The 12023-nt window shown below is 44.9% G+C and overlaps 9 non-coding genes across 9 annotated transcripts; all 9 read left to right on the top strand.

Moving 5' to 3' along the window:
* Positions 1-693: 693 nt before the first annotated feature.
* On the top strand, positions 694-884 carry LOC141231715 (U2 spliceosomal RNA). The gene has a single exon (XR_012298026.1). It is a non-coding gene; the product is annotated as a U2 spliceosomal RNA (small nuclear RNA).
* A 1115-nt stretch (positions 885-1999) lies between these two features.
* Positions 2000-2190, top strand: LOC141231926 (U2 spliceosomal RNA). The gene has a single exon (XR_012298195.1). It is a non-coding gene; the product is annotated as a U2 spliceosomal RNA (small nuclear RNA).
* A 1115-nt stretch (positions 2191-3305) lies between these two features.
* LOC141231925 (U2 spliceosomal RNA) lies at positions 3306-3496 on the top strand. Its single transcript, XR_012298194.1, has one exon. It is a non-coding gene; the product is annotated as a U2 spliceosomal RNA (small nuclear RNA).
* A 1115-nt stretch (positions 3497-4611) lies between these two features.
* Positions 4612-4802, top strand: LOC141231924 (U2 spliceosomal RNA). The gene has a single exon (XR_012298193.1). It is a non-coding gene; the product is annotated as a U2 spliceosomal RNA (small nuclear RNA).
* Positions 4803-5917: 1115 nt separating this feature from the next.
* On the top strand, positions 5918-6108 carry LOC141231847 (U2 spliceosomal RNA). Its single transcript, XR_012298148.1, has one exon. It is a non-coding gene; the product is annotated as a U2 spliceosomal RNA (small nuclear RNA).
* Positions 6109-7223: 1115 nt separating this feature from the next.
* Positions 7224-7414, top strand: LOC141231923 (U2 spliceosomal RNA). The gene has a single exon (XR_012298192.1). It is a non-coding gene; the product is annotated as a U2 spliceosomal RNA (small nuclear RNA).
* A 1115-nt stretch (positions 7415-8529) lies between these two features.
* LOC141231713 (U2 spliceosomal RNA) lies at positions 8530-8720 on the top strand. The gene has a single exon (XR_012298024.1). It is a non-coding gene; the product is annotated as a U2 spliceosomal RNA (small nuclear RNA).
* Positions 8721-9835: 1115 nt separating this feature from the next.
* On the top strand, positions 9836-10026 carry LOC141231922 (U2 spliceosomal RNA). The gene has a single exon (XR_012298191.1). It is a non-coding gene; the product is annotated as a U2 spliceosomal RNA (small nuclear RNA).
* A 1115-nt stretch (positions 10027-11141) lies between these two features.
* Positions 11142-11332, top strand: LOC141231920 (U2 spliceosomal RNA). The gene has a single exon (XR_012298190.1). It is a non-coding gene; the product is annotated as a U2 spliceosomal RNA (small nuclear RNA).
* The last annotated feature ends 691 nt before the right edge of the window (positions 11333-12023 follow it).

Here is a 12023-nt window from a genome sequence, read left to right as displayed (position 1 = left end):
ATGTGCGCTGGTTACTCTGCTGCGCTTAAAATTTCTTTTTTGGTTTGCTACAATGCCTTTTCTGAAACGTTGTCTCCTTCTGCTGGAACACTGACTTCTTTCATTTAATGCCTGCAGACTATAAAAGAGAACCCAACCCAAAAAGTTTGGTTGATTAGTCTGTGGCATTCTGTTAAACTGTTGCTTATGGCGGTCTCTGTGAGCTTCTCAGCGACATTCAGCCAGCCAGGTATCCTGCCTGCAGTAGATGGAATGTGGCAATGGAACGCTGGCTGCGCGTGTCATAATAGGCTCTGAGCCTTTATATACCTGTGCACAGCAGCAGCCACCTTCAGTCTGCTGCTGGACAGCCAGCAGCAGCAGCAGCAGGAGAGGTATGTAATCAGGAGCCCTCCTGCTAAGGGTAGACAGCTGCTCGTTCCACCCCACCCCCCGCCTTAATTGGTTCTCCTCCCTTCCAACGGTGTTGAGGCGGGTGGGAACAGCAGGGGGTGAAGGTGCTGTGTTTAAAGAGGTGGAGTTATGCAGATCTAAAACGCGTGGATTGCAGCAGCAGCAAGCCGAAAAGTGCAGGCATGTAAGGGATCTAGAGGTTGACAACATGTCTTCTTAACGGGAGTCCAGGAGCTCATCTCCACAAATGGACTTTTCAGGATCCTTGGGTGGCTCCGTAGTTTGAAACCAATTCTGGTTATCGCTTCTCGGCCTTTTGGCTAAGATCAAGTGTAGTATCTGTTCTTATCAGTTTAATATCTGATACGTCCCCTATCTGGGGACCATATATTAAATGGATTTTTAGAACAGGGAGATGGAAAAAGAGCTTGCTCTGTCCATTCCACGCATTGACCTGGTATTGCAGTATCTCCAGGACCGGTGCACCCCTTCTTTAATGCAGTTTCTAAAATCAGAAAGAATTGAATTCAATGTTTTTTGTTCATTTTGCTTGTTTGTCGGATTTTGGGATGGACTCTTTGACTTTGCTTTTCTTCTCCTCATTGGATTTTTCATGTTCAAAGTTGCAGAAGCCAGATTACAAGCTCATTTTGGTTCAACTTCAGCAACTGTGCATTGCATTGCCATGTAATGTGATGCAATGCTATCTTTCTAGCTCTCCCTTTTTACTTCCTTTTGGATAAACAGACATATTAGGCAAGCATTTTGGAGCTTTCACCTAAATAACTACAGGTGGTGAGATAAGCTGCACAATATAATTGACCTTTCAGTATATTGTTGCACACACACCATCTATTTAGCAAATGCCCTTGTTATCAACAGCAGCCTTTTAAACTCACCTGAGCTAACAGGTATGTGCGCTGGTTACTCTGCTGCGCTTAAAATTTCTTTTTTGGTTTGCTACAATGCCTTTTCTGAAACGTTGTCTCCTTCTGCTGGAACACTGACTTCTTTCATTTAAGGCCTGCAGACTATAAAAGAGAACCCAACCCAAAAAGTTTGGTTGATTAGTCTGTGGCATTCTGTTAAACTGTTGCTTATGGCGGTCTCTGTGAGCTTCTCAGCGACATTCAGCCAGCCAGGTATCCTGCCTGCAGTAGATGGAATGTGGCAATGGAACGCTGGCTGCGCGTGTCATAATAGGCTCTGAGCCTTTATATACCTGTGCACAGCAGCAGCCACCTTCAGTCTGCTGCTGGACAGCCAGCAGCAGCAGCAGCAGGAGAGGTATGTAATCAGGAGCCCTCCTGCTAAGGGTAGACAGCTGCTCGTTCCACCCCACCCCCCGCCTTAATTGGTTCTCCTCCCTTCCAACGGTGTTGAGGCGGGTGGGAACAGCAGGGGGTGAAGGTGCTGTGTTTAAAGAGGTGGAGTTATGCAGATCTAAAACGCGTGGATTGCAGCAGCAGCAAGCCGAAAAGTGCAGGCATGTAAGGGATCTAGAGGTTGACAACATGTCTTCTTAACGGGAGTCCAGGAGCTCATCTCCACAAATGGACTTTTCAGGATCCTTGGGTGGCTCCGTAGTTTGAAACCAATTCTGGTTATCGCTTCTCGGCCTTTTGGCTAAGATCAAGTGTAGTATCTGTTCTTATCAGTTTAATATCTGATACGTCCCCTATCTGGGGACCATATATTAAATGGATTTTTAGAACAGGGAGATGGAAAAAGAGCTTGCTCTGTCCACTCCACGCATTGACCTGGTATTGCAGTATCTCCAGGACCGGTGCACCCCTTCTTTAATGCAGTTTCTAAAATCAGAAAGAATTGAATTCAATGTTTTTTGTTCATTTTGCTTGTTTGTCGGATTTTGGGATGGACTCTTTGGCTTTGCTTTTCTTCTCCTCATTGGATTTTTCATGTTCAAAGTTTCAGAAGCCAGATTACAAGCTCATTTTGGTTCAACTTCAGCAACTGTGCATTGCATTGCCATGTAATGTGATGCAATGCTATCTTTCTAGCTCTCCCTTTTTACTTCCTTTTGGATAAACAGACATATTAGGCAAGCATTTTGGAGCTTTCACCTAAATAACTACAGGTGGTGAGATAAGCTGCACAATATAATTGACCTTTCAGTATATTGTTGCACACACACCATCTATTTAGCAAATGCCCTTGTTATCAACAGCAGCCTTTTAAACTCACCTGAGCTAACAGGTATGTGCGCTGGTTACTCTGCTGCGCTTAAAATTTCTTTTTTGGTTTGCTACAATGCCTTTTCTGAAACGTTGTCTCCTTCTGCTGGAACACTGACTTCTTTCATTTAATGCCTGCAGACTATAAAAGAGAACCCAACCCAAAAAGTTTGGTTGATTAGTCTGTGGCATTCTGTTAAACTGTTGCTTATGGCGGTCTCTGTGAGCTTCTCAGCGACATTCAGCCAGCCAGGTATCCTGCCTGCAGTAGATGGAATGTGGCAATGGAACGCTGGCTGCGCGTGTCATAATAGGCTCTGAGCCTTTATATACCTGTGCACAGCAGCAGCCACCTTCAGTCTGCTGCTGGACAGCCAGCAGCAGCAGCAGCAGGAGAGGTATGTAATCAGGAGCCCTCCTGCTAAGGGTAGACAGCTGCTCGTTCCACCCCACCCCCCGCCTTAATTGGTTCTCCTCCCTTCCAACGGTGTTGAGGCGGGTGGGAACAGCAGGGGGTGAAGGTGCTGTGTTTAAAGAGGTGGAGTTATGCAGATCTAAAACGCGTGGATTGCAGCAGCAGCAAGCCGAAAAGTGCAGGCATGTAAGGGATCTAGAGGTTGACAACATGTCTTCTTAACGGGAGTCCAGGAGCTCATCTCCACAAATGGACTTTTCAGGATCCTTGGGTGGCTCCGTAGTTTGAAACCAATTCTGGTTATCGCTTCTCGGCCTTTTGGCTAAGATCAAGTGTAGTATCTGTTCTTATCAGTTTAATATCTGATACGTCCCCTATCTGGGGACCATATATTAAATGGATTTTTAGAACAGGGAGATGGAAAAAGAGCTTGCTCTGTCCACTCCACGCATTGACCTGGTATTGCAGTATCTCCAGGACCGGTGCACCCCTTCTTTAATGCAGTTTCTAAAATCAGAAAGAATTGAATTCAATGTTTTTTGTTCATTTTGCTTGTTTGTCGGATTTTGGGATGGACTCTTTGGCTTTGCTTTTCTTCTCCTCATTGGATTTTTCATGTTCAAAGTTGCAGAAGCCAGATTACAAGCTCATTTTGGTTCAACTTCAGCAACTGTGCATTGCATTGCCATGTAATGTGATGCAATGCTATCTTTCTAGCTCTCCCTTTTTACTTCCTTTTGGATAAACAGACATATTAGGCAAGCATTTTGGAGCTTTCACCTAAATAACTACAGGTGGTGAGATAAGCTGCACAATATAATTGACCTTTCAGTATATTGTTGCACACACACCATCTATTTAGCAAATGCCCTTGTTATCAACAGCAGCCTTTTAAACTCACCTGAGCTAACAGGTATGTGCGCTGGTTACTCTGCTGCGCTTAAAATTTCTTTTTTGGTTTGCTACAATGCCTTTTCTGAAACGTTGTCTCCTTCTGCTGGAACACTGACTTCTTTCATTTAATGCCTGCAGACTATAAAAGAGAACCCAACCCAAAAAGTTTGGTTGATTAGTCTGTGGCATTCTGTTAAACTGTTGCTTATGGCGGTCTCTGTGAGCTTCTCAGCGACATTCAGCCAGCCAGGTATCCTGCCTGCAGTAGATGGAATGTGGCAATGGAACGCTGGCTGCGCGTGTCATAATAGGCTCTGAGCCTTTATATACCTGTGCACAGCAGCAGCCACCTTCAGTCTGCTGCTGGACAGCCAGCAGCAGCAGCAGCAGGAGAGGTATGTAATCAGGAGCCCTCCTGCTAAGGGTAGACAGCTGCTCGTTCCACCCCACCCCCCGCCTTAATTGGTTCTCCTCCCTTCCAACGGTGTTGAGGCGGGTGGGAACAGCAGGGGGTGAAGGTGCTGTGTTTAAAGAGGTGGAGTTATGCAGATCTAAAACGCGTGGATTGCAGCAGCAGCAAGCCGAAAAGTGCAGGCATGTAAGGGATCTAGAGGTTGACAACATGTCTTCTTAACGGGAGTCCAGGAGCTCATCTCCACAAATGGACTTTTCAGGATCCTTGGGTGGCTCCGTAGTTTGAAACCAATTCTGGTTATCGCTTCTCGGCCTTTTGGCTAAGATCAAGTGTAGTATCTGTTCTTATCAGTTTAATATCTGATACGTCCCCTATCTGGGGACCATATATTAAATGGATTTTTAGAACAGGGAGATGGAAAAAGAGCTTGCTCTGTCCACTCCACGCATTGACCTGGTATTGCAGTATCTCCAGGACCGGTGCACCCCTTCTTTAATGCAGTTTCTAAAATCAGAAAGAATTGAATTCAATGTTTTTTGTTCATTTTGCTTGTTTGTCGGATTTTGGGATGGACTCTTTGGCTTTGCTTTTCTTCTCCTCATTGGATTTTTCATGTTCAAAGTTGCAGAAGCCAGATTACAAGCTCATTTTGGTTCAACTTCAGCAACTGTGCATTGCATTGCCATGTAATGTGATGCAATGCTATCTTTCTAGCTCTCCCTTTTTACTTCCTTTTGGATAAACAGACATATTAGGCAAGCATTTTGGAGCTTTCACCTAAATAACTACAGGTGGTGAGATAAGCTGCACAATATAATTGACCTTTCAGTATATTGTTGCACACACACCATCTATTTAGCAAATGCCCTTGTTATCAACAGCAGCCTTTTAAACTCACCTGAGCTAACAGGTATGTGCGCTGGTTACTCTGCTGCGCTTAAAATTTCTTTTTTGGTTTGCTACAATGCCTTTTCTGAAACGTTGTCTCCTTCTGCTGGAACACTGACTTCTTTCATTTAATGCCTGCAGACTATAAAAGAGAACCCAACCCAAAAAGTTTGGTTGATTAGTCTGTGGCATTCTGTTAAACTGTTGCTTATGGCGGTCTCTGTGAGCTTCTCAGCGACATTCAGCCAGCCAGGTATCCTGCCTGCAGTAGATGGAATGTGGCAATGGAACGCTGGCTGCGCGTGTCATAATAGGCTCTGAGCCTTTATATACCTGTGCACAGCAGCAGCCACCTTCAGTCTGCTGCTGGACAGCCAGCAGCAGCAGCAGCAGGAGAGGTATGTAATCAGGAGCCCTCCTGCTAAGGGTAGACAGCTGCTCGTTCCACCCCACCCCCCGCCTTAATTGGTTCTCCTCCCTTCCAACGGTGTTGAGGCGGGTGGGAACAGCAGGGGGTGAAGGTGCTGTGTTTAAAGAGGTGGAGTTATGCAGATCTAAAACGCGTGGATTGCTGCAGCAGCAAGCCGAAAAGTGCAGGCATGTAAGGGATCTAGAGGTTGACAACATGTCTTCTTAACGGGAGTCCAGGAGCTCATCTCCACAAATGGACTTTTCAGGATCCTTGGGTGGCTCCGTAGTTTGAAACCAATTCTGGTTATCGCTTCTCGGCCTTTTGGCTAAGATCAAGTGTAGTATCTGTTCTTATCAGTTTAATATCTGATATGTCCCCTATCTGGGGACCATATATTAAATGGATTTTTAGAACAGGGAGATGGAAAAAGAGCTTGCTCTGTCCACTCCACGCATTGACCTGGTATTGCAGTATCTCCAGGACCGGTGCACCCCTTCTTTAATGCAGTTTCTAAAATCAGGAAGAATTGAATTCAATGTTTTTTGTTCATTTTGCTTGTTTGTCGGATTTTGGGATGGACTCTTTGGCTTTGCTTTTCTTCTCCTCATTGGATTTTTCATGTTCAAAGTTGCAGAAGCCAGATTACAAGCTCATTTTGGTTCAACTTCAGCAACTGTGCATTGCATTGCCATGTAATGTGATGCAATGCTATCTTTCTAGCTCTCCCTTTTTACTTCCTTTTGGATAAACAGACATATTAGGCAAGCATTTTGGAGCTTTCACCTAAATAACTACAGGTGGTGAGATAAGCTGCACAATATAATTGACCTTTCAGTATATTGTTGCACACACACCATCTATTTAGCAAATGCCCTTGTTATCAACAGCAGCCTTTTAAACTCACCTGAGCTAACAGGTATGTGCGCTGGTTACTCTGCTGCGCTTAAAATTTCTTTTTTGGTTTGCTACAATGCCTTTTCTGAAACGTTGTCTCCTTCTGCTGGAACACTGACTTCTTTCATTTAAGGCCTGCAGACTATAAAAGAGAACCCAACCCAAAAAGTTTGGTTGATTAGTCTGTGGCATTCTGTTAAACTGTTGCTTATGGCGGTCTCTGTGAGCTTCTCAGCGACATTCAGCCAGCCAGGTATCCTGCCTGCAGTAGATGGAATGTGGCAATGGAACGCTGGCTGCGCGTGTCATAATAGGCTCTGAGCCTTTATATACCTGTGCACAGCAGCAGCCACCTTCAGTCTGCTGCTGGACAGCCAGCAGCAGCAGCAGCAGGAGAGGTATGTAATCAGGAGCCCTCCTGCTAAGGGTAGACAGCTGCTCGTTCCACCCCACCCCCCGCCTTAATTGGTTCTCCTCCCTTCCAACGGTGTTGAGGCGGGTGGGAACAGCAGGGGGTGAAGGTGCTGTGTTTAAAGAGGTGGAGTTATGCAGATCTAAAACGCGTGGATTGCAGCAGCAGCAAGCCGAAAAGTGCAGGCATGTAAGGGATCTAGAGGTTGACAACATGTCTTCTTAACGGGAGTCCAGGAGCTCATCTCCACAAATGGACTTTTCAGGATCCTTGGGTGGCTCCGTAGTTTGAAACCAATTCTGGTTATCGCTTCTCGGCCTTTTGGCTAAGATCAAGTGTAGTATCTGTTCTTATCAGTTTAATATCTGATACGTCCCCTATCTGGGGACCATATATTAAATGGATTTTTAGAACAGGGAGATGGAAAAAGAGCTTGCTCTGTCCACTCCACGCATTGACCTGGTATTGCAGTATCTCCAGGACCGGTGCACCCCTTCTTTAATGCAGTTTCTAAAATCAGAAAGAATTGAATTCAATGTTTTTTGTTCATTTTGCTTGTTTGTCGGATTTTGGGATGGACTCTTTGGCTTTGCTTTTCTTCTCCTCATTGGATTTTTCATGTTCAAAGTTGCAGAAGCCAGATTACAAGCTCATTTTGGTTCAACTTCAGCAACTGTGCATTGCATTGCCATGTAATGTGATGCAATGCTATCTTTCTAGCTCTCCCTTTTTACTTCCTTTTGGATAAACAGACATATTAGGCAAGCATTTTGGAGCTTTCACCTAAATAACTACAGGTGGTGAGATAAGCTGCACAATATAATTGACCTTTCAGTATATTGTTGCACACACACCATCTATTTAGCAAATGCCCTTGTTATCAACAGCAGCCTTTTAAACTCACCTGAGCTAACAGGTATGTGCGCTGGTTACTCTGCTGCGCTTAAAATTTCTTTTTTGGTTTGCTACAATGCCTTTTCTGAAACGTTGTCTCCTTCTGCTGGAACACTGACTTCTTTCATTTAATGCCTGCAGACTATAAAAGAGAACCCAACCCAAAAAGTTTGGTTGATTAGTCTGTGGCATTCTGTTAAACTGTTGCTTATGGCGGTCTCTGTGAGCTTCTCAGCGACATTCAGCCAGCCAGGTATCCTGCCTGCAGTAGATGGAATGTGGCAATGGAACGCTGGCTGCGCGTGTCATAATAGGCTCTGAGCCTTTATATACCTGTGCACAGCAGCAGCCACCTTCAGTCTGCTGCTGGACAGCCAGCAGCAGCAGCAGCAGGAGAGGTATGTAATCAGGAGCCCTCCTGCTAAGGGTAGACAGCTGCTCGTTCCACCCCACCCCCCGCCTTAATTGGTTCTCCTCCCTTCCAACGGTGTTGAGGCGGGTGGGAACAGCAGGGGGTGAAGGTGCTGTGTTTAAAGAGGTGGAGTTATGCAGATCTAAAACGCGTGGATTGCAGCAGCAGCAAGCCGAAAAGTGCAGGCATGTAAGGGATCTAGAGGTTGACAACATGTCTTCTTAACGGGAGTCCAGGAGCTCATCTCCACAAATGGACTTTTCAGGATCCTTGGGTGGCTCCGTAGTTTGAAACCAATTCTGGTTATCGCTTCTCGGCCTTTTGGCTAAGATCAAGTGTAGTATCTGTTCTTATCAGTTTAATATCTGATACGTCCCCTATCTGGGGACCATATATTAAATGGATTTTTAGAACAGGGAGATGGAAAAAGAGCTTGCTCTGTCCATTCCACGCATTGACCTGGTATTGCAGTATCTCCAGGACCGGTGCACCCCTTCTTTAATGCAGTTTCTAAAATCAGAAAGAATTGAATTCAATGTTTTTTGTTCATTTTGCTTGTTTGTCGGATTTTGGGATGGACTCTTTGACTTTGCTTTTCTTCTCCTCATTGGATTTTTCATGTTCAAAGTTGCAGAAGCCAGATTACAAGCTCATTTTGGTTCAACTTCAGCAACTGTGCATTGCATTGCCATGTAATGTGATGCAATGCTATCTTTCTAGCTCTCCCTTTTTACTTCCTTTTGGATAAACAGACATATTAGGCAAGCATTTTGGAGCTTTCACCTAAATAACTACAGGTGGTGAGATAAGCTGCACAATATAATTGACCTTTCAGTATATTGTTGCACACACACCATCTATTTAGCAAATGCCCTTGTTATCAACAGCAGCCTTTTAAACTCACCTGAGCTAACAGGTATGTGCGCTGGTTACTCTGCTGCGCTTAAAATTTCTTTTTTGGTTTGCTACAATGCCTTTTCTGAAACGTTGTCTCCTTCTGCTGGAACACTGACTTCTTTCATTTAAGGCCTGCAGACTATAAAAGAGAACCCAACCCAAAAAGTTTGGTTGATTAGTCTGTGGCATTCTGTTAAACTGTTGCTTATGGCGGTCTCTGTGAGCTTCTCAGCGACATTCAGCCAGCCAGGTATCCTGCCTGCAGTAGATGGAATGTGGCAATGGAACGCTGGCTGCGCGTGTCATAATAGGCTCTGAGCCTTTATATACCTGTGCACAGCAGCAGCCACCTTCAGTCTGCTGCTGGACAGCCAGCAGCAGCAGCAGCAGGAGAGGTATGTAATCAGGAGCCCTCCTGCTAAGGGTAGACAGCTGCTCGTTCCACCCCACCCCCCGCCTTAATTGGTTCTCCTCCCTTCCAACGGTGTTGAGGCGGGTGGGAACAGCAGGGGGTGAAGGTGCTGTGTTTAAAGAGGTGGAGTTATGCAGATCTAAAACGCGTGGATTGCAGCAGCAGCAAGCCGAAAAGTGCAGGCATGTAAGGGATCTAGAGGTTGACAACATGTCTTCTTAACGGGAGTCCAGGAGCTCATCTCCACAAATGGACTTTTCAGGATCCTTGGGTGGCTCCGTAGTTTGAAACCAATTCTGGTTATCGCTTCTCGGCCTTTTGGCTAAGATCAAGTGTAGTATCTGTTCTTATCAGTTTAATATCTGATACGTCCCCTATCTGGGGACCATATATTAAATGGATTTTTAGAACAGGGAGATGGAAAAAGAGCTTGCTCTGTCCACTCCACGCATTGACCTGGTATTGCAGTATCTCCAGGACCGGTGCACCCCTTCTTTAATGCAGTTTCTAAAATCAGAAAGAATTGAATTCAATGTTTTTTGTTCATTTTGCTTGTTTGTCGGATTTTGGGATGGACTCTTTGGCTTTGCTTTTCTTCTCCTCATTGGATTTTTCATGTTCAAAGTTGCAGAAGCCAGATTACAAGCTCATTTTGGTTCAACTTCAGCAACTGTGCATTGCATTGCCATGTAATGTGATGCAATGCTATCTTTCTAGCTCTCCCTTTTTACTTCCTTTTGGATAAACAGACATATTAGGCAAGCATTTTGGAGCTTTCACCTAAATAACTACAGGTGGTGAGATAAGCTGCACAATATAATTGACCTTTCAGTATATTGTTGCACACACACCATCTATTTAGCAAATGCCCTTGTTATCAACAGCAGCCTTTTAAACTCACCTGAGCTAACAGGTATGTGCGCTGGTTACTCTGCTGCGCTTAAAATTTCTTTTTTGGTTTGCTACAATGCCTTTTCTGAAACGTTGTCTCCTTCTGCTGGAACACTGACTTCTTTCATTTAATGCCTGCAGACTATAAAAGAGAACCCAACCCAAAAAGTTTGGTTGATTAGTCTGTGGCATTCTGTTAAACTGTTGCTTATGGCGGTCTCTGTGAGCTTCTCAGCGACATTCAGCCAGCCAGGTATCCTGCCTGCAGTAGATGGAATGTGGCAATGGAACGCTGGCTGCGCGTGTCATAATAGGCTCTGAGCCTTTATATACCTGTGCACAGCAGCAGCCACCTTCAGTCTGCTGCTGGACAGCCAGCAGCAGCAGCAGCAGGAGAGGTATGTAATCAGGAGCCCTCCTGCTAAGGGTAGACAGCTGCTCGTTCCACCCCACCCCCCGCCTTAATTGGTTCTCCTCCCTTCCAACGGTGTTGAGGCGGGTGGGAACAGCAGGGGGTGAAGGTGCTGTGTTTAAAGAGGTGGAGTTATGCAGATCTAAAACGCGTGGATTGCAGCAGCAGCAAGCCGAAAAGTGCAGGCATGTAAGGGATCTAGAGGTTGACAACATGTCTTCTTAACGGGAGTCCAGGAGCTCATCTCCACAAATGGACTTTTCAGGATCCTTGGGTGGCTCCGTAGTTTGAAACCAATTCTGGTTATCGCTTCTCGGCCTTTTGGCTAAGATCAAGTGTAGTATCTGTTCTTATCAGTTTAATATCTGATACGTCCCCTATCTGGGGACCATATATTAAATGGATTTTTAGAACAGGGAGATGGAAAAAGAGCTTGCTCTGTCCACTCCACGCATTGACCTGGTATTGCAGTATCTCCAGGACCGGTGCACCCCTTCTTTAATGCAGTTTCTAAAATCAGAAAGAATTGAATTCAATGTTTTTTGTTCATTTTGCTTGTTTGTCGGATTTTGGGATGGACTCTTTGGCTTTGCTTTTCTTCTCCTCATTGGATTTTTCATGTTCAAAGTTGCAGAAGCCAGATTACAAGCTCATTTTGGTTCAACTTCAGCAACTGTGCATTGCATTGCCATGTAATGTGATGCAATGCTATCTTTCTAGCTCTCCCTTTTTACTTCCTTTTGGATAAACAGACATATTAGGCAAGCATTTTGGAGCTTTCACCTAAATAACTACAGGTGGTGAGATAAGCTGCACAATATAATTGACCTTTCAGTATATTGTTGCACACACACCATCTATTTAGCAAATGCCCTTGTTATCAACAGCAGCCTTTTAAACTCACCTGAGCTAACAGGTATGTGCGCTGGTTACTCTGCTGCGCTTAAAATTTCTTTTTTGGTTTGCTACAATGCCTTTTCTGAAACGTTGTCTCCTTCTGCTGGAACACTGACTTCTTTCATTTAATGCCTGCAGACTATAAAAGAGAACCCAACCCAAAAAGTTTGGTTGATTAGTCTGTGGCATTCTGTTAAACTGTTGCTTATGGCGGTCTCTGTGAGCTTCTCAGCGACATTCAGCCAGCCAGGTATCCTGCCTGCAGTAGATGGAATGTGGCAATGGAACGC

Source organism: Phyllobates terribilis, unplaced genomic scaffold (assembly GCF_046119375.1).
Source record: "Phyllobates terribilis strain yellow unplaced genomic scaffold, ASM4611937v1 Scaffold_538__1_contigs__length_1162401, whole genome shotgun sequence".
Taxonomy (NCBI): domain Eukaryota; kingdom Metazoa; phylum Chordata; class Amphibia; order Anura; family Dendrobatidae; genus Phyllobates; species Phyllobates terribilis.
This window is presented reverse-complemented; position numbering and strand designations above follow the sequence as displayed.